The 23,186-nt window shown below is 30.1% G+C and overlaps 1 long non-coding RNA gene across 4 annotated transcripts in view; it reads left to right on the top strand.

The window, feature by feature from the left end:
• Positions 1–2,111: 2,111 nt before the first annotated feature.
• Positions 2,112–23,186, top strand: part of LOC100198003 (uncharacterized) — a 35,897-nt gene continuing 14,822 nt past the window's right edge. The window contains exons 1-4 of one of the 4 annotated variants that reach the window (XR_010638000.1): positions 2,112–4,144; positions 4,538–4,625; positions 5,244–5,288; positions 11,607–11,730. This is a non-coding gene — a long non-coding RNA (uncharacterized LOC100198003). Of the gene's footprint in view, positions 4,145–4,537; positions 4,626–5,243; positions 5,289–11,606; positions 11,731–23,186 lie in introns of those variants that run through there. The other 3 variants (XR_010638001.1, XR_010638002.1, XR_010638003.1) reach the window with 3 other exon arrangements.

Below are 23,186 nucleotides of genomic sequence, written 5' to 3' on the forward strand. Positions count from 1 at the left end.
AGAGTTTGATAAGTTAGGTATGTTACATTTTGTTTAAGTGTGACTCAAACGTATGAGACTATTTAAAATAGTATTTTGCAAAAAGTTATAATATTTTTTGATAATTTCGACAGCAAAGGCTATCAAAATTTTAATGAAAATTATCAAAGTAGAATATTTTACAATGCTTTTATTAAAAAATTTTATTCTTAAATTCTGCATTCTAGCACTCTCTGATAATGTTTAACAATCAAATTAAAAATTTTCAAGTCACATACCTAACTTACCGAATTTCTTATATATAAATATATATATATATATATATATATATATATATATATATATATATATATATATATATGTATAGATAGATAGAACTTACCGAATTTCTTATATATATATAGAGAGAGAGATTTGCTTGTTGCGCTCTCGTCAGTGAATACTTGAACACTATATATATATATATATATATATATATATATATATATATATATATATATATATATATATATATATATATATATATATATACATATATATATATATATATATATATATATATATATATACATATATATATATATATATATATATATATATATATATATATATATATATATATATATATATATATATATATATATATACATGTATATATATATGAATAATTTTAAATGTTCTACAAAAAAAAGTGCCCTATGTTCTTAAAAGAACTTTTGGCAATTGATTATTAACTGTGTTTGGCAATTGATTATTTATTATATACATACATTTATATATATATATATATATATATATATATATATATATAATTTTTTAATTGTATTTTTGAACGGTTTTTTCTTGATTTAAATATATGGCTGATGAGTGCCGCAAACGGCATGAAACTTTAAGTACCGTAAAAAAGTTGTTTTTTTTCATCTTACTTTTTTAATTATTTATTGATCTATTTTGTGATTATTTCACTTTATATTGATCACTCTCAAATCGAAAAAATTGATTATTATTACATAATCAAAACAACAATATATATATATATATATATATATATATATATATATATATATATATATATATATATATATTTAAACGACTTTAAAAAGTATTCTACACAATAGAGTGCTCAATGTTCTTAAAAGAACAGAGCAATTATATTAGTAATAGAAAATCACTTAACAAAAATTTTTTCCATTTAACACTGTGTTTCATCAACAAAGATTCATCAGAAATGGATGATCAAATTAATAAAACTTCAATTTATACCAAAAATTAAATTACAGGAAGTTGCAAATGTCTTAACTACTGTAAATTTTCACACATTTGTGGAATTTGCTGACACTATTATAAAAAGAATTCTTTAGAAATGATTACTTATGCTATTTTTTTAAAATGTTTTTTTAAAAAGGGTACTTAATGTTAATATTATTTGAACTCATTTATTTTTATAGTTTTTTAGGAGAAACTTATTTTCGTGCCTACATTTAGAAATTAATTCCGATCTTTTGTTTAATAAGCATTCTTGATTTGCATGTGTAATTATTTCAAGAAAATGTGTAATTATTTCAGAGAAAAAAAAGAGAAAAATTTGAAATAATTACACATGCAAATCAAGTATGCTTATTAAACAAAAGATCGGAATTAATTTCTAAATGTAGGCACGAAAATAAGTTTCTCCTAAAAAACTATAAAAATAAATGAGTTCAAATAATATTAACATTAGGTACCCTTTTTAAAAAAACATTTTAAAAAAATAGCATAAGTAATCATTTCTAAAGAATTCTTTTTATAATAGTGTCAGCAAATTCCACAAATGTGTGAAAATTTACAGTAGTTAAGACATTTGCAACTTCCTGTAATTTAATTTTTGGTATAAATTGAAGTTTTATTAATTTGATCATCCATTTCTGATGAATCTTTGTTGATGAAACACAGTGTTAAATGGAAAAAATTTTTGTTAAGTGATTTTCTATTACTAATATATATATATATATATATATATATATATATATATATATATATATATATATATATATATATATATATATATATATATATATATATATATATATATATATATATATATTACTAGACTTAAATTTATATAAATTGTTTATTATCACTTTTTAATTTTAAGTAGTTTTTATCAGAATTTTTTTTTATTCAATTTTGAGAAAGAAAGATAAAAATACAATGCCTTGTCGCTGTGACTCCAATCCTTGCAGTACATGCATATGTGCCAAATCTAATGAAGCATGTACATCTGAGTGTCATGGAAAAAATGACTGGGCTAATGTTCCTTGTTTAAATACAGAGGTTGGAAAAAAAGTTAAAAGTATGTCAATCAAAGATATAAGATTGGCACTTTGTGCTAACCAATTATCTCCCGTTGGCGATAAAAGTGAACTTCTCAAACGCTTAGCAGTTTTTTTTCAAAACCAGAAAAGTGTTGTTGTAAATACTCCTGTAAGTTCTAAATCAGAAACCAACCCCTCTAATAATCACCAAGCAAGTAAAAACCAATTGTTTGAAATAATTCTTGAAAGTGAAGGGGATCATGAACTCATTCTATCTTTAAGTGGGCACACTGTAACCAAAAACTCTAGTAAATCTGATCTTAGACGTGCTTATCTTCTTTTAAGTTCAAAAGTGCATCCAGATAAAAATAGTAATGCAAAAGAATCAGTACAAGCATTTCAAGTTCTCTTAAATGCATTTGAAAGACTTTCAAATCCAGATAAATTTGAGCTTGAAAGTGATGAAGAAAAGCCTGCTAAAAAAAGAAAAAAAGCTGAACAGTTTATGCGATCAAATGATGGATGTTTTAAAACAAAAGTTAAGTGCCCTCAGTGCATGCAAACATGGGGTGGTAATGAATTGGGTTTAGAAGATGGAGCTTATAATTTTTTTATGATGGCTATTAAACAATATATATGTGGAAGATGCTCATGTGAATTTGGATGTATGACAGCTGTTCATTATTGTCCACATTGCAATAAGACATTTGATTATGATCCGGATGACTATCATCGTCAAATAATTTGTGGGAATGGAAATTGTTCCAAAAAGTTTGGTTTTATGATGTTTAAAGTTTCAGCAAGGCGAGAAAATGAAGTACGAGCTGAAGCTAAGTTAAAGCATGAGCAGTATTTAAAACGAATATCTCAAAAAAATCGTCGTGCTGCAAGATCTGATAAGCGTTCTGTTAAAGTTTATGGCACGGTTGATGAGAATTTACAAGAAAAACTTTTTATTATTGGGTTGCGGGATACATGTCCACGCTGTGGATGGGAGATAGATAGAATTGATGAATTAGAAGAAGCCAAAGCTCATTTAGATAACTGTAATAATGAGAGTGTTATTGAAGCATATAAAAAGAAGTTACAGGAAGAAGAAGCAAAAAGTAAAGTAAAATTACAAAAAGAAATGAGCCAAGCAGAAATTATGGGAATAAAGCAATGGGAACATAATGGCAGACAGGTGGGACAATTGTGGATGCTAAGTGATGCTATGCTTAAAAAACTTTGCACAGATTTAAAACTTGAAGTGACAGGTCTTCGACATGAAATTATTTCAAAATTGTCTAATTATCTTAGATCTAACCAGAGATTAATGTTAACTGATGGTAAAAATAAAAGAAGCATTGAAGCTAATTTTGACACCACATCTATTGCTAAAGTAGACATTGATGATCTTCCTAAAAACATTAACCAAATGGAGCGAGAGGAGTTGCAAGACCTCTGTGCTAGCTATGGTGTAAAGTTTGACGCTAAGAAAGATGTCAAATCTGTTTTAATAAAAAAGTTTGAGTCGGCAAGAATGTCAGGACAAAATAAACTCATGATCTGTGACAAGCATAAAGATTCTGATGAATCTCTTGATGAATCAAGTGACACAGATTACAATGTTTCTTTTGATTTGAAAAAATGAAATTTGTTCATGTTTTAATTTATGATTTGGTTTTAATGAAAAAAACTGTTGTTTATTAAATAGATTGTTTTGTTTTTATTCTAAATTCTTTTTTTATTTGCAAAAATTTTTATTCATATTAATACTATGATAATATCATAATAGCAAAAAACTAAATGAAAGTTGTAATTAGATTTGTTTGAAATTGTTTGCATTGGACTCAATTTTAAGTAGGACATAAATGCCAAGCAAACCAAAGGTGTTTTTATTTTAATTTGTTAATAATATAGTTTTTAATTTTTTGCATATATATTTATTTAAAAATATAATTGAACCTTTTTTTAATTAATTTTGATACATTTAATTAATTTAGTTGATATAATGTAACAATAGTTTTATTTAATATTTAGTAGCTTTTTAATAATTGATATACAGATAATAATATATATAGATATAAAATTGCATTATATATCTATATTAGATAAAGAGATCAAGATCAGTATAATATATAGTTATTTAAACTAAGGTTTATGAAACTGCTTATGCTTGATATTATTATAGTTTTACATTGATCTGATTTACTGTGTTCTACTAAGTTATGATGAGGTTTTGTAGTTAATGTTTTATTTTTTAATTTTTTTAATTTTGATAGGATAGTGAGTTAGGGTGTGTTCACTTTGATGGAACACTTGTTCATCTGATTCTAAATGAAGTAAAGAATAATGTTCTTCCTGATGAAGGTTTTTTTTTCTAAATATGATATTGTGTACTGTTTTTAAAACAATCAGCGTGACACAAAATAATAGTGATGTTAAGTATATATATATATATATATATATATATATATATATATATATATATATATATATATATATATATATATATATATATATATATATATATATATATATATATATATATATATATATATTCAAGGATCTTAAAGCACATCTCTAAAATATTTTTAGGGTTGTGCCCCAAGAGTCATTAAACATTTAAAGGGTCCCTAATATATATGTAAATAAAGTTCTTTAAAAGTAGGTCAACTTGGTACTCAAAAAAAAAAAGTTGTGTGTTTGTCACTGTACACTATTTCAGTGTTAAACTGTGATACATTAGTGGTAAATTGAAATTTTTTGTTTATAAAAGCAAAATTGTTTGATTTGCACAATTGTATTTCTATATTTAAAATTGTAAGCTGTTAATTTTATATATATATATATATATATATATATATATATATATATATATATATATATATATATATATATATATATATATATATATATATATTGATTGATTGATTGATTGATTCTCCACAAGGCTCCAAATCTACTTATGATATTGCTACCATTTAGAAATACAGGTTCCTGAATGGGAATTGCCACCCGCCGATCAAGATGGTAAGGTTTTTGTGTTAGTTTTTTTTATTAAGTGCATCTTTATAAAATATTTTATAAACATTTTCTTTTTTTCTTTTTTTTTTAATTTTATGTTCAGTGGTAGGAAGTTCCAAAAACAGGACTAGAAAAAACTTCAGAACTTAATGTCAAATATTTATTATTTTAACTTGTTGGCGTCTTGGAGTCCAAAAATATTTAAAATCTTTCTAACTCTATAAGAAATATAGTATAGATGGAGTCTTAGAATCAATTATGTTTAAACACTTATCACCGTTACAAAATTTAGAAAAAATTCAACCCACTTTTCCCGAAAAAAACCCTTAGGAGGGATGAAAGTACACACATTCCTGATTCCAAAAATGTAAAAACTGAAATCAACGAATAATGTCCAAAAAAAAAATTACGACTGAAATTTTATTCTATAAGCACATGACACAGAAATGACAGCACACATTTTTTTTTTGCATTTTTACAGCACGTTTAATTTTAAAAAAACTCTATTAAAATAAAAAAGTAATGCTAAATCTTCTGATTTGACTAGTAACTTATTCTGAAAACATTTTGAAGTAAATGAATTCTGATCTTTGTTGGTTTTACATGTGTTTGCTATTGTAGTCCACAATGCACGTCTTCAATTTGCTACCATAGTTAGGATTACTTGCATCTCTTTTGTGTCTTTTCCAGTGTTCAGCAAATGAGTGGTGAAGAGCTTCTGTTGACTGCTTACTGCAAGGTCCGAGTGTAGTGTGCTTCATTTCAATGAATTCTTTGGTGTAAAAGAAGACTGCATGTACCTTGGGCCTCACTGAAACATTTGACAAAGCCAGATATAAGGTTCAAAATGCATCAATTTTCACTGCATAGTGTGGATCAAGCTCTTGTCGAAAGCAGGAAGTCACAGCTGCTCCAAATTTTCGAAGGGCATCAATGATACCAATAGCTTGGAATGCACAGTCAGTTTCTGCTAGTTTTTGAAGGAGATCAACATTCTTCAAAAGCTTGTGGCATTGATTGCCAGCAAATTGACATCCATGATGGGGTTGTGGTTGAATGTTTAGGAGTCATAGCCAATCATCAGCTATGGACCAAATGTCTCTTAAGGCCTTAAACAAGTGATTGACAACCCCAAGCATCAGGTGTAGCTCCATGGGAGGTATGAGGTCAAAAACAAGCTTGTGGTCAGGAAGATCAGTCAACGGCATATGAATGACATTCTTGTAAAACTTTGCCTTTTTTAAGTCCAATCCTGCAGTTTCAAAGTCTCTAAAGCTCTTTCTGATAGAGCCAAAAGTCCTAAGCTACCCAGGAAATGAAAGATATTGACAATCAGCAGTACACCATGTGCAGGGGTGAGTGCTGGAGTGTGCTTGTAAACCACAGACAATGTTTGCAACCTTGAAGTCACAAGAAATGAAGAAGTTTGTAGAGTTGGCTTGAATCAATAAAAGCAATTGTCTGATGTTTTCATATGTTTCTGACATGTCTTCTGCAACTGCAACCAAAAGCTGTCGTTTAACTCCACATGTCAGTTTGTGTGAAATGATCTGATAAATGTCTTCCAAAAGCATTAAACTTTGCATGAAAATTGCTTTCAATAACTTTTGTTCTGCTGACTTGATTGATTGTTGATGCAAGTTTTTTAACATCAGAGTTTGACAAATTAGTATTCACCTGAACAGTGACAAGGTCTTTCACTGTCATGATTGGAACATTGTCAAAAAAAATTTTGGCACTGAAAGATCCTAAAATGCAGAACAATTAGTTGAATAGTGTAACATAGCTTAATAAGATCTAAATTTCACTAAACCAATTTGACAATAAATTTTAAATGATGTGGTGTTCTATTATTTTTATAGTAAATTTTATATCTTATAAATTCAAAATGATATCAACAATATACCTTTTGTGATGGGGAGAGGTCTTCCACTATGTTGTGCAACTCTGATTGTTCCATGTGGAGATGCATCTTTTGAAGAAATCACTGAAGATGTAATCTGTTCTGCCAATGTTTGGTCTTTTGTCACAAGGGTTTGCATATTTTTTCTAAATGTTGCCTGATTGCACTCATGGGGAAGGCCTCTGTCTACAAGAGCAAGACACTCTGACCATCTTCTGTGAGTTTTTGCTGCTGATGATGGCATCGGATCAGTACTGAGTGGATGCTTTTCATTCAACTTTAACCTTCCAACATTGCAAATAAGACAGCCACAGTTTTCTTCTCGTGTCTCTGGTCTGACTTAAATGCTCTTGTAGTTGAAGATATGTGGCAAGAGGACAAGCTGGCCAGAATCCTTTTTCCTCAGTTTCACTCTGCAATTCTCACATATTCCCTTTAGGACTCAGAGAAATCAATTGGTTTATCAAGTAGAGAATGACGTTTTTCAATGATGAATGTTGTCACTTGTCTATCACACTTTTGAAAGCACAAGAAGCAGACAACCTTCCTGTTGTCTTCATGTGATCTTGCAGAATTTCTTTTTAAAATACACCAAACTAAGTTTTTGAGCACTTTAATTTGAAGTAGCACTTTCCCAGAATATTAGTTTGAGCACATTGTAGAGTTGTGCTGGTAGTATTTGAGTCAAATATATTTTTGGTTTTAGATAGATATAATTAAATGAACACTTTTACATAATTTTCAACAAAAAAACATGGAAACTGGCTTTCCTAATATACTGTAAAATTATTGCCTATATCTTGTGACAATTAATTTGATGCAATGCTTTGCAATCTAATAAGGTGCTGTAATTAATTTAAAAGTCATCTTTTAGTTTTAATAATACTGTAAAAGTGCAAAAATATTGTTCACTGTCATTTCAGTATGATGTGCTAATAGAGTAAATTTCAATCGCAATTTTTTTTCTCTGACGTAATTTGTTGATTTCAGTTTTTACATTTTTGGTATCAGAAATGTGTGTACTTTCATCCCTCCAAAGGGTTTTTTCGAGAAAAGCGGGTTGAATTTTTTTCTAAATTTTGTAATGGTTTTATATCTTTATTATTATATCTTCAAAATTATCTAAATGTTTGCATTTATGAAAATTCTTTTAACTCCCTAAATCCATTTTTTTTATTGTTTGGGGTTGTCCACAAATTACGTCACTCGATAGGGGCTTTTTCATTGATTAAAAGTGATATCAATGAAAAAACCTCACTTGATAGGGGCTTTTTCATTAATAAAATCTTTTTCATTGATCAAAAGTGTAGCCTAGCCTAAAACATCCTCAGTTGATGCATACTCAGCTGCAATTTAACATAACTTGGAATTGACTTTTATAAATTGTTGAAGAGTAATTTATAAAAGTCAATTCCAATTTATAGTAGAGAATGATATAGCCGATATATTCATTGATGAAAAAATATATATATACAGTATCGGACAAAACGAGTGCAACCAAATAATGCTAATTTAGTTTCTTTATATAAAAGTGCTGCATTTTTTCAATTTAGAGAAATAACTATGTAACTGTTTAGAGACAAAGTTCTTTATTTAAAATTCATTATTGTACACGAAAATTAATAAATTAATCAAAAGTATTAAAAAAAGTTGATTTCCTTCTGGACAAAACAAGTGCAACTCGACAAAATATTGACCAAGCTGTATTTTGCTATCAATATTTCGTGGCGAATCCTTTGTTGTTGATCACAGCCTTGCATCTTCGAGGCATAGATTCGATCAGGTGATCAATGAAACTTGGCGGAATCGCTGCCCAGGCCTTTTAGATTTGTTCAAACGGTTGATCCTTATTATGAACACCTTCACGATTAATTCTGCGGTTGACGATCTCCCACAGGTTCTCGATAGGGTTGAGATCCGAAGATTGAGGTGGCCAATCCATCACCGATAAATGGTTGTCTTGAAACCACTGCTTGACTACTTTTGCAGTGTGTTTTGGATCGTTGTCTTGCTGAAAAACCCATTTTATTGGCATATTTCATTCAGCATGAGGTAACAACATCTTTCAGGATATTTTTATACATGAAACGGTCCATTATTCCATCGTTTCGATGTATTGGACCTAGACCGTTAGCAGAAAAACACCCTTAGACCATTACATTGTCTCCACCATGCTCCACGGTCTTATGGCAGTAACGTAAATTGAGGCGCTTTCCTGCCGGTCAACGTACACAGCAAATACCATTGCTCCCAATGATGTTGAACTTCGATTCATCACTGAACAGGACAGTTCCCCATTTCTGCTCATTCCATTAAATTTGAGATGTAGCAAACAGGAGTCTTTTCCACGATCATAGAATCCTCTCTAGAAGTGGTGGAACGCGGTCTTCCACCTTTGTTATCTGCTGCCAACTTCCCCGTAGAACGATATTTGGAACTTAGTCTTGATACAGTCCATTTTTTCACGCGATATTTATCACAAATACTTTTTGTGACATTCCACTTACGTAATCGCCAATAATTTTCTTTCTTAGTTCCAATCCAAGACTGTTGGGAGCCATTTTTGCACTTGAAGTCATAAAAATAATAAAAATAAATAATCACGCTTCTCAAGGCTTACCGTGTTACATTTACCTTGTGATGATACAATAATACTCTGTAGAACACAACGTCTTGGTTGGATGTGGATGTATTGATGTAATGAAGCACTTGTTGTATTTCACTTCTTGTATTGATGTTCTTCGATAAAACACTTTGATAAAACTCACTTCGATAAACTGTCTTGATAATACTGACTGATTAACTTCCATATACTGACTGAATTGCATGTCGATTTACATGTCTTATATATAGTAAAATGAACCTGTGTGAACCTGTTCTGGAAGATTCTAGATGCTTCTTTTCGATGCTTCTGGAAGCTTCTGGATGCTTCTGAATGTTTCTGAATGTTTCTGGATATTTCTGGATGCTTCCAGATGCTTCTTCTGTAAACTTCTGGAAGCTTCTGCATGCTTCTGGAAACTTCTGGATACTTCCTTTAATTATTAAAAAACTTCCGTGACGTTGACACGGACCAGACTTAAGAAAATGAAACAAACCAAAAAAGTTGCACTTGTTTTGTCCGCTGCAAAATGGCACTTGTCAACGAAATTCTGCCTGTGTGCTGTCACCTGTCAGCTGATTGCTCATGTCATGGCATGCTATGACTCCAGACTCCTGAACTGTTTGCTGTGGTAGTATAGTTCGTTTCGTTTTTAAGACATGTAAAATTAGGAACACTTTTTAGCATTGTTCGATGTTGGTTGCAAATGTTTTGTCTAATACTGTATATATATAACTAATAAATTATAATAGTATAATTAATAAAAATAATAATATAGTAATTATTAAACAACAGTAATAGTTAATACGCATTAGCATAAAATATTATAATGTTAATATAGCCTGCAACGCGACACTAACATATTGCTAAAGAAGATATTTAATATATTTATTGAAAATTAAGTATATCTTCGGAGGTTATTTGTCCGTTTAGTCCCTGCTAATTTAAACAACTTTATAACGAACTATTGGATGGAAAAAATGAATATATGTACACAAGGGTTATGACTTTTTTTCAACCCCATGCTCCTGTACTGTAGTTTGATGAACTAAAAAGCACGAAATGAACTATTATTTGCATATCTTTTGAAAAAGTTCACCTCGCCAATGAAAAATCGATTTTGACATTAGTACCATGTAACCCAGAGGGCACAAGACGTATTTTAAACGTCTAAATTATGTATTAATGTGTTTTAATACGTGTTTTAGACGTTATAAACACTTCTTGTTCCCACTAGGAATACATAGTACTTATGTCAAAATCGATTTTTTAATGGCGAGGTGAACTTTTTTAAAATCATATGCAAATAATAGTTTATTTCGTGCTTTTTAGGTAAAAGTTCATCAAACTACAGTACAGGAGCATGGGGTCGAAAAAAAGTCATAACCCTAATGTACACATTCAACAAAACCACAAGGAAACAATTTTAGAGAGGAGGGGAGTACAAATATAACGCGTAATTATTATAGAGGGAGGGCTCAATAAATCATGACAATTTGTTACTAATAAAGGGGGGGGGGGCAAAATCGTTAAAAACTGCGTGATGTAATTTATGGACGACCCCTTTAAGCTTAAAATAAAAAAGAAGCAAAACATAAAGTTAGTAAATGACCATTTCAATGTGGTTATAAAAATGATCTAACAAATTCCATCTGAGGATGGTGGGCCTACTCCCATACGCCTTTTTAAAAAAAAATTATTCTATTATCATCTGAAAACGTCTTAAAATAGATAACCTCTATATTTCTTTTTTTATCATAGAAGTCATTAATGCATCATCCTTGAATGATAATAAACTTACACTTTTTCTTTGTAATAGGAGACCATGTGGGCGATTCAATTAGAGAAAGAGAAGATAAATGGACTGAATTGAGAACGGCTTCGGAAATGAGACCGGGTTTTCTTCCAGCTTCACTTGTGCGTTAGCAAATATGATCTTTAAATATTACCTTCTGTTTTTGCTTGCCAATTAGTTTAATTTTTGACGGTTCTTAACTATATAAACTTCGAAAAACGACTATGGTAAAAACTTATTTTTCAAAATTTATTTTTATTATCGCTTCTCAACGTCTTATAAATATTTCTTGTAGATGTTCCTTAATCTGTAGATTTTTTCAAATAAAATAATTGGTGTTTCGTTTTTAGAGAGTGATTAAGGCGTTTTTAAGTAGTGACCGACCAGAACTAATAAATAGTTGAATCAACTTTTCTCATCTATTTGAGGTCTTTTAATTGCCTGCCGGCGTATTCTCTGACGTTTAAAGGAGCGTCAGTTTAAAATTTTGTTTGTACATGATTAATACACAATATTTTATTAGATGCCGTTTTTAAATTAAATGTTATTTATATTCTTTCGTATATTATACGAAATAAATATTAATTTCATTTCAATTAAATTTTGAACATTTTCTTACTTGCGGTAGTGGTGTAGTGGTAAAGCGCTCGCTTCATGAGCAAGAGGTTCCGAGTTCGATCCCCACCACGTCCCTGGTAGTACCGCGCTCAACTTGTTTCTCCGCGCAGCGGCCTTGTTTGTCGAGGTTCGTGTTTCGGAGTTATAGAGTTGAGAGAGGGTTATAACCACTATTAAATAGCCTCCTAATCTGTAGTGGCCTTCTCGGCCTTGAGGAGATAAATAACAAACAAAAAAAAAAAACTTAAAATAGCTTCGATTAATAATTTGACTAATCTCGGTTACGCTAAAGGTAGAAAGCCCCTGAAAAATATTTTCTTTGAATAATTAACAATATTTCATAAATTTAGTTACATAAAAAACATACACATAAAAAAACAACAACAAAAATTCCAAAACTGTGTAAGTCCATGTGACTTACACAGTTTTGGAAAAATCAACACATTTTAAAGGGCTAAAAAAGTGGCTTATAATAAACAAAGATTTACCAAAGCTTAATTATAAATGAAGTGTAAGTATTTTGAATGTTTTCAACTTATAAAAATTTACATGTGAGTTTTAGTTTTTCATAAACAAAAAAAACCTAAATATCTCAAAACTACAAAAATGGACTTTTTTTAGAAAACTGCGTACATCTTTTACAATTGTGTACATCTTTAAACGTTCTTAAGTAATTTTGTGGTGTTGGCACCGGTATAGGTGCCATTATACCCAAAAAATTAAGTTTCTTTTTTTCAGATAATTTTTGTTGTTTTTTTTTTATGTGTATGTTTTTTATGTAACTAAATTTATAAAATATTGTTGATTATTCAAAGAAAATATTTTTCAGGGGCTTTCCACCTTTAGCGTAACCGAGATTAGTCGAAGTCGAATTATTAATCGAAGCTATTTAAGGTGGTAGACCACTAATAAAAAAAAATCTTTCAAAAATTACATTTTAGAAATTATTTTTATATAAGTTGATTAAAATTTACATTTTGATAACAATTTTTTTTTTTTTTTTTTGAATAATAAATGGCTTGAGAAATTTGGTCCCGAAAACCCCCAAATAGGGTTATTTCGTTGCGGTGAATATCTCAAAAACTATGTATGGTATCAACTTGAAATTTTTCAGACTTGCTTTTAATATAATGAAAAAGATCCTGTACCAAAACAAAAGAAAAACATTAAACAGTTTTTTTTCAATGAAAAAAAACACTTGGAAAACAAAAAAGGGGCATTTTTGACCATATTTGGACTTTAATATCTTGTTATCGAGTTATCATAATGCAATAAAAGTGGTAGGGGACATCCATAATAACTAAAGGAACAACTCCTGAAAATTTTATGAAAATCAGTTAAGAGAATCAAGAGATAATTACCGCAAAGTCGTGAATTTTAAAGAACTGAGAAAAACACATTTAAACAAAAAAAAAACATTAAACACTTCAAATAAAATATAAAAAAATAAAAAAAAACCTATTGAAAATTATTATCTTATTATAAACATATTGTGGAGTAAAACTAACGCAAAATTAAAGAAAATATGTTTAAAAAAAGTGATAATATTAATAAACAATACTATTATTAAAGTAGTATTTCAGTTAGAAAAAAAAAGTTTTTCTTTTGATTTGCGATTATAAAAATTATAAACTTAATTAAATATTTGTTTATAGTAAATAAATAAAGTTTATAGTAAATAAATAAAAAAGACTAAAATTCTCCTGCACCATAACATAAACTCTCTTCTTCCTCATCTTTGTTCCTTACGAATACTTCTTAACTGCTTTCGCCTGCTTTTTCCCTTTTCATTACATTTTTTTTCCATATTTCTAACTCTTTTCAAATCAGACGATGCCAAAAAACTTGAAGAATAATGCCCTGGTTTTAAATAAAGTTTTTCAAAAACTCTATTGATACCATTAAGTCGATCATTAAAATTAATGATTGCAGAACAGCAACCTAAATATAATACATCAATTCCAACAAAAACATCTTTTAGACAACGTTTCCAAACTAAAGCATTTAAAGACTCGTTTTGTAGTTTTACTAGGATAAAACTTTTGCTCCCATTGGCAAGATGCACATGAAAAAAATATACAGTGTGATAAACCTTTTTTAAGTTTAGCATCATGGTTAAAACTAACATTTGCAGAACATTTTGGACAGCAGCAGTAAATATTTCTTCTAAAATGTTAGTGTTCATAAAAATATAGCATTCATTGGACTGATCATCATTAGCAGAAAAAATATTTTTATTTACAAAATCATTATTTAAAATATCGACGGAAGATTTACTACTGCCACAGGATGACAATATCTTCATTTTTTTGCAGAGCTACATTTGAATTGTAATTCTTCTAAATTAGATAGATTTTCTTCAGCTACAACGTTTGATAATTTATGTTGGTTTCCTCTGAAGAGTCTACATTTCTTGCTATACCTTATTTTATTTCTTTTATCTTTATTTCCCATTATTTTAGTTATTATTTAACCAAAGTATAGAAGACAGAAAATTAGCCTAAGAAAGTTCTGGTCGTTGTAAAGTAATTAGACATTTACTGAAGAAATCCGTTGAAAACCATGTAACACACTGCACCAAAAGCATTTAATAATAAACAAAAAGTAGTTTTAGAGTAGCAGTCAACACAAATGAAATTTTTTTGCATTAATTTTTATGGTATTTTGTGGGATAACTTCCTTTTTAGCTACATAGCAACGGAATAAACAATCTGTTGCTACGGACAAATTTATGAAAATGCCTAAACCGCATTATTAAAAACTGATTTTTAATAGGGTTAGCTTTATTTTTATATAAAACTAATATGAAATTCGTAATCTACGATAATTATATTACTTAAAAACTTTAAAATTGAAAAAATGATTTTTTCGATTTTTAATAGTGGTCTACCACCTTAAAGTAAGAAAATGTTCAAAATTTAATTGAAATGAAATTAATATTTATTTCGTATAATATACGAAAGAATATAAATAACATTTAATTCCATGTGACTTAACAAGTTTTGGTTGAACTATAAAATGTACTAGGTAAAAAACTCTTCTATACCTGTTGGTTGTTGTGTTGTAACATCTTTTAATTTTACATAAAGTAAATATTGTCTTTAAAAAATAACTGAACTTAGACTAAAGCCCTTTAATGATAATCTTAATTGAAGATAATCACATTAAACTTTTTATTTGTATTTATTTGCAGTCATTTATTCTTCAAATGCAGTGATTGAAAGCTTAATATGATTACAAAATACTTAATTTTAAACAACATTATTACAGAATAACATTAATAACAACAATATGCAATAATTTAAATCTCCAATATATTATTTTTGGCTTTTTATTGAAAAATTTTCCAAAACACACTAAACAAGAACACTAACAGTTGCAATAAAATATAAAGTATCTACATGTAATAGTAGTTGACAAGACACACGTCTTAATAGTGAAGTAATAATATTAATATGTGGATTATGGTCAAATGAAGCAAATTTAAATGATACAATGAACAGAAAATAAAAATACATTACATTTCAAAAAAATATAACAAAAAATATTAATAATAGAACAAACATCAGTTATACGAAATTTTTACAAAAAAGATTCCGTGATATCATCATAGATCTGAACTTCCTCTCCTTCTCCTTTAACATTCGCTCCCAATACATCATTATAAAATAAAACTGCATTAGCTGGAATAGTAAAAAATGACATAAGTTTTCGCACATCATCATCTTTAACTTTTTTAACTTTGTTTTCTGGGGTTAATTTAACAGCCTTTTCAAGCGCCTCGATTTTCTTCCCCTTAGCCAAAACTGTTACCATTGTTGGTTCAGCATTGTAGGTTGTCTGAACAAACAGTGCAGTTTTAGTATAGGTTAACACTCGCTGTTCTCTCATTAAGAATGGTAGCTTTGATTTTAAAATATTTTTTGTTACCAACTGAAAATCAAACATTTACCAGTTTATTCCAAATACGTGTAAAGTGCCAAATTTAGAAAAAATGTCATAATATTCCTTTGGGGATAGAATATTTCCTCTTTTCCGAAGCATTTTCTCTATTCTTCCAAACACTCTATCTGGAGGCATATAGCTATGCCCTCGAATAGGGAAAAAATGTTCAATTTTTGTAAAAACATCAGAGTGCTCATTACAACAGAGTTTTTATTTTGCGATGAGCAAGCATCTGAAAAAAGGCGTATAATTTTAGGACTAACTTCATTTTGACTGCACTCATCTTCAATCTTATCTAAGTAGTTCAATAATGCAGAAGCTACTTGATTGCTTCCGCGTCCACTTTGAGTCTCAAGCCATGTGTATATGTCCACATTTTGTTTGTCTTGTTTTGCACCCTGCCTTACAAATGTAAGGTTGTACAGCCATACCTGGCGAGCATAAAAAACTTCACCTACACTAAGCTTGGGAAGTGGTTGATTTTGCTGCATATCAAAGGAAATAGTGATTGTATTAGGCTGAGTATTTCTTAACAGATCAAAACATTTTGATCTGTTAAGAAATACTCAGCCTAATACAATCACACGCAGTTTGTGGACTCGCAAGTCAGTAAAAAGCTTTTGCTTAGCAGCTGGTGTGCTTGCACTCTTAATTTCCATTTTCGTTGTCTCACAAAAAGAGCAGACATCAGTTCTAGGATTTCCAAAGCCAAAGTTGAATTTGGAAATGAACACTCGAGTAAACTTTGATAAGGAAGCTTTTTCATGTTGGTTAGATTTCCACGTACGCCACATTTTGGCAATAGACAGCTCTGGGGGAAGATACGACCTCACACTTTTGCCTCTCCCATAATGACTTTCTCTGCATCGATAGGTAGCGAAGAAGTGTGTGATGCTTTTTTTTATCCTTATATTGTTGAGACTCTGTCTGGATCCACCTCTGGTCTCTTTAAAAACAGAGCTTTCATTCTGGGCGTAGTTGCGCTGTTTTCTCTGAATACGGTCTGCAGAACAACATGTAATCGATCTAAATGATTTAGAACATACAGGCACTAGGTCACCTGCACTGTTGCGCACAGTGTAGTTAAGTATTTGCCGGCATGTTTTAGTCTGCAATGCCTTACGATGTCTTGTTCTAGATGGCATTTTACTCGACACATGCCTTAGAATGAACTTGTCTTGCTCAATCTTTTCTCCACATTGGTAAAATGCATCGAAAAATCCTAAAAACAAAAGAAAGTATAATTAAATATAATATAAATTATATTACAATTTTTTTATATTAAATTTAAATATTAACATTAAAATATTATAAATATGAAACCATTTTTATAATAAACAATAGTATTTTATTAAAACTAATAAAATATAGCCTATATTAATAATAAAATATATAGGTCTAATCCTTAAAACAAAAAGTTATTTTTTTCAATAATAACTAGACTCGATTATATTACTATAACTATAACTATTAGACTACTGTCTAATAGTAGATCTACTAATATTAGAAGAGACCAACCTTGTAAATCTTTCGAAACTAGGTCACCAGCCCTACACTGGCCATTACGATGTTGGCAGCTTAGTATTGGCACTTTATCGATCTTTTTATATTTTGTACTCTTATCTTTTGTTTTCTGCCATTCTTTAATTCTTTTTCGTCCTCTACCGGGTGTTACTGGGGAAAATTTGTATAGATTTTCTATATAAAAAAAAAATCAATAGTATTTTCTATAGGCTTTCAAAATAAATTGTCTATAGAAATTCAACTACAAAAAGTCTACACAATGTTTAATTACATCTTTATTGCTATTCGTACATCCTTTGATGAAACTTTTAGTATCTGACAGGCACAAGCTGAAAATCCAAAAGAGTTCAAGTATTAATATTTTTTCCATCAACAAGATCTTGACAATTTTTTGGTTTTGATACCAGATAAAAAGGCACCGCTTAGATAACTTGTGTTTGCTACCAATGACACCAAAAGATCATTTACAAATCTATTTGCACCATGTGATTTGTTGTATTTGCTAAATTTTATATTGGCTATTTCATTTTATTTATTAAACTTAAAATTGCATTATGAAAACCCCTCCAAACCTTAACAAAATGGATACATATACATTTGTGTGTGTATATATATATATATATGTATATATATATATATATATATATATATATATATATATATATATATATATATTTAATTTTTTTGTTCTTTAATCTTTACAAATTCGTAATATAAAATAAAACCTTTACAGAATAAGTAAAAATAAAAATTACAAAGTTACGTTATGCAAAAAATATATAAAATAAAACTGTAAAGTATTAAAAATAACTTTAAAGAACGTGGGAAACTTGCAGAAGACCGATGGTCTTGTCATCAAGAAACCGCTATGCGTTGCTAATATTTTTTAATACTTTAATTTAAAATAAGTTTATATTTAAAAAAATAAAGTTATCAGTTTCGGCAAAATCAAAATAAGAATGCAATGTGCAAAAAACAAAGAATGCAGACAAAAAGAAGTTTTTAAATTTTTTAATTTTATTTCAATAAACATAAATATAAGTAGGTCAGGTTATCCTGCTATTGTCATTGTCAGGTCAGGTTATCCTGCTACTGGTAACATGTAACCCAGGACAATTTTCTTCATGTTCTGCTGCTGTAGGATACGCCTTTTTAGACAAAGGCTAGAAGATGCCAACTACGACCAAAGAAACACCCCCTACCTTGGGACTCTTGATTGAGTAAAGGCTAGAGATGGTGTCTCGATAAAAATACTCATCTCGGGCAGATGTTAAATGCATCCGGCTGCTGTCTTGTAAAAGGCCTCCTAGGCAAAGACTTAAGGGGTTTAACAGATTCTATCTGTTGAAAAGCCTCGCACCCGTTCTTCATCTATTAGGCTGGCGCAGATGTGTTTTTAACACATTGTTTCCAGTTTAGGATGTTGAATGCTGGATGTTCTTGACTCAATGCATGGGTTTTGCTTATGTTTCTGTTTTTATGACAAGGCAACTCATTCTATTATCTCCTAATAAGGATGCAGCTCTAAAATTCAGTTTTATAGTTATGAGGCCGGCTGGTAGTCAGGTTTCCCGAACTCTGTGGTTGCTCTCAGAGAATCTGATTCCATCAACAGCTGAAAAATATCAAAGTTTTAACAGTGCTATGTTGCGCATGGATGGTTTCCCTGTTTGTATTTTTTGTGTGCATTGCCAAGGCCACATTTGGAGCCCTTTGTTACGGCTTAGTAATTATTAACAGTAATGAGGCAAGTGCTTGGGCTATTAAATAGTGTACTGAGTACTATCTATGCTTTGATTCAAGTTCTTTAACAAAATTAAAAATGAATAAAGTAGCAGAAACTATAAAACACAAAAAACCATCATCATCACCAAGTTCTCTAAACCTATCATTCACTAATATTCGTGGTCTTCGAAGTAACTTTTCTTCTGTTGAATCTTATCTCTTGCAAAGTTCACCAGACCTACTTGCTCTTTGTGAGACTAATTTGAGTTCGGTAGTCTCATCTTGTGATTTTAGTGTTGATGGTTATCTTCCTTGAATTCGTAAAGACTCCAATAGCCACATGCTTGGTCTTGACATTTACATTCGTAATAGTTCACCCATTTGTCGGGAAACTAGGTTTGAATCAACCTACTATTCTTTTATGTGCTTTCATTTAGCATCACTTCACTCTATTGCCTTTCTCTTTGTTCTATATTGCTCTCCTTTATCTCAAGACTGCACTCTTTTTGATGTTATTTCTCATCATATTGACCAAGCTCTCTCTCTTTATCCATCAGCCTATATTGCTGTTGTCGGTGACTCTATTGCTCATTGCACTGAATGGCTTGGCTCTAGTGTCAGTGATTCTGCAGGCATCAAAGCCCACAACTTTTGCTTTTCTCAATCCTTTACTCAAATAGTCAACTTTCCAACTCACTTTCCAGACAACTTGAATCATTTACCTTCTCTACTCAACTTATGCCTTGTTTCTGATCCTAGTCAGTGCTCAGTTTCTCCACATTCACCATTAGGTACTTCTGATCACAGTTTGATTTCTCTAAAACTATTATCTCATTCTTCTTCATCATCTGAATCCCCCTCTTATCGTATCTCTTATATCTACCTTAAAGCTGACTGGGAATCTTTCCGTGATTTTTTTCGTGATGGTCCTTGGGTAGAAATCTTTCATCTTCCTCTTTTCCTGTTGACAAATGTGCTTCTTACATTACTTCCATATCTATCAGCAAAATAATTCTCCAGAAAACAGACGTCTGTTTCTTTCTTTTAATCGATAACATAATTATTAAAAGAGTTCTAGTGACAAGATTTTTAGGTGTATATAAATCGATGAAAATCTTAATTGGAAAAGCCACATTGCTAACTTGTGCAATAAAATTTCAAAGAGTATAGGCATTTTATACAAAACAAGAAACTTTCTAGATAAACATACTCTAATTCAGTTATATTATTCGCTAATTCATTGTCATATTAATTATGCAAATATTGCTTGGGGTAGCACTTATAAAAGTAAACTTAAACCTCTCTATCGGCAACAGAAACATGTAGCACGCCTTATAAATTTCAAGGACCGTTTTGCTCACGCCAAGCCTTTTTTATATGATATGAAAGCACTCAATATATATGAGTTAAATGTTTTTAATATTCTTTGTTTTATGTATAAATGCAAGACCCACCCACCACCCGTTTCTTTTCGTAACTTGTATTTACAAAAAGATAGAAATAAATATATTTTAAGGAATGATAATGTAATTCGACATTTTAAAAGTAATTTTTCGAATTACATTATCATTCGATAATTTCATTTCGAATTACATTATCGAATGATAATCTAATTCGAAAATTTTTTATTTTATTTTGCGGACCATTTTTATGGAATAGTATAGTTCTAAATACTTCTAAAGATTTTTCTCAACAATGTAATTTTGATTCTTTTAAACAAAATCTTAAAAAACTCATTTTTTCATCTGAAAATATACTAATCTACTTTTAAATTTTTTAATTTTTTGAAAATCCCTTATCTAAATTAGTATATGTATATATTAAATGTATATTCTTTTTTATTTATTTTTTTGTTTGTTTTTTTATCCACAAGCAATTAGCGGTTCCTCTGTGACAAGACCTGATGGTCTTTTTTGAGTATCCGCGTTCTTTATATTTATTTTTATTTTTTATTTCTTAACGATATCTTGACTTGTTAACTTTTATTATTGTAATAAAGTTTTATTTATTTAAGTTGTAATAAATATTGTAATAAAGAACAAAAAAAAAAGTTTATTACTGCTAGAAACCATTGTAAAAAGGTTTTGTCTAATGCCAAAGCCCGCTATTCTCAGGTCATGAAATCTTTTATTTCATAACAAAAATTAGGCTTTCGTGACTTCTGGAGAATCTTTATTAGTATCAATAGTAAGAGTAAATCTGTAATTCCACCTCTCTTGTATGGTTCAGACTTTGTCACCTCACCTAAATACAAAGCTGAATTATTTGCTAAGAACTTTTCATCAATATCATCTCTTGATTCCACTAGTTGCGTTCTACCTGATATAGCTGTCAAACAGGTTGATTCATTGCTTGACATTCGTATCACTTTAGCTTCTGTATCTAAAGTGATTTCCTGCTTAAACTCTTCTACAGCTTGTGGCCCGGATAACATGCTGTTGTAGTCTTGCAGAAGTGTTCTCCGGAGCTTTGGTCTATACTTTCAAAACTATTTAACAATTGCTTTGCAGAGTCTTGTTATCTAGTCTGCTTGAAAGCGGCATCTATTATCTCTATTTTCAAAAGTTCTGAAGAGCGATCCAATTTGTCTAACTACCGTCGCATTAATTTTTTTCCTATCATAAGCAAGGTTTTTGCAATTTTAATTAATAAACAATCTCTTATCTTGAATCTAATAATTTATTTTCTGATCATCAATATGGATTTCGATCTTCTCGTTCTACACCTGATTTGTTAACAGTAAAAGCCAATATGTTTTATTGTGCATTAGATAAAGGTGGAGAGGTTTGGCCATTGCTCTTGACATTTCAAAAGCCTTTGATAAAGTTTAGCATGCTAGTCTTCTCCATAAGCTTTCTTCTTACGGTGTATCTGGTAACATCTTTAAGAATATTGAACCCTTTCCAATTGTAGTATAATTGTAATCGTAGTATAAAAGTTGTCATCGAAGGACAGCACTCTTCTACTTATTCTGTAACCTCAGGGGTTCCTCAAGGTTCTATCCTTGGCCCTATACTCTTTTTAATTTACATTAACGATCTTCCAGATATTCTCACATCTAAGGTGGCATTGTTGGCTGATGATACTACCATTGATTTTTGTCATGATAAGAAGCCAACACTCTCTAATTACTTGGAGGGGGCATTTAAACTTGAAAAGGATTTCACTTCTGCTACAGCATGGGGCTCACAGTGGCTGGTGAACTTTAATTCAGATAAAACCCAATTTTTTTAGCCAATCGTTATCGCAATAATTTAGATCTTCCTATATTTATGAGCGGTAATGTCTCGATGAGTCATCTATCCTTCATCTTCTAGGATTAACTCTTACATCCGATCTTATTTTGAAACAATATATCAAATCAGTTGCAAAATTAGCATCCACTAAGGTTGCATCTCTTTATCGAGCTCGTCACTTTCTTACTCTGGATTCTATTCTCTATCTCTATAAATCTCAAATCTGGTCTTGTATAAAATAATGTTGCCATATCTGGGGCGGATCTTCTAATGACGCGCTTTTTCTTTTTGACAAGGTGCAAAAACGCATTGTAAACATAGTTGGACCTGCTTTAGCAGCTAGCCTCTAACCATTATCACATCGTAGTAATGTTGCTTCTCTTTCTCTTTTCTACAAATATTATAATGGGCGCTGCTCTAAAGAGCTTGCGTCTCTTGTGTCAACTACTAAAATTCATTCTCGTGTTATTCGTCATTCAATTAAGTCCCATCCTTTTTCTGTGGCTGTTCCAAAATGCTCCAAAAATTTTTATTTGCCTAGTTGTTTTCCTCGAAA

Source organism: Hydra vulgaris, chromosome 04, assembly GCF_038396675.1.
Source record: "Hydra vulgaris chromosome 04, alternate assembly HydraT2T_AEP".
In the NCBI taxonomy this organism is placed as follows: Eukaryota; Metazoa; Cnidaria; class Hydrozoa; order Anthoathecata; family Hydridae; genus Hydra; species Hydra vulgaris.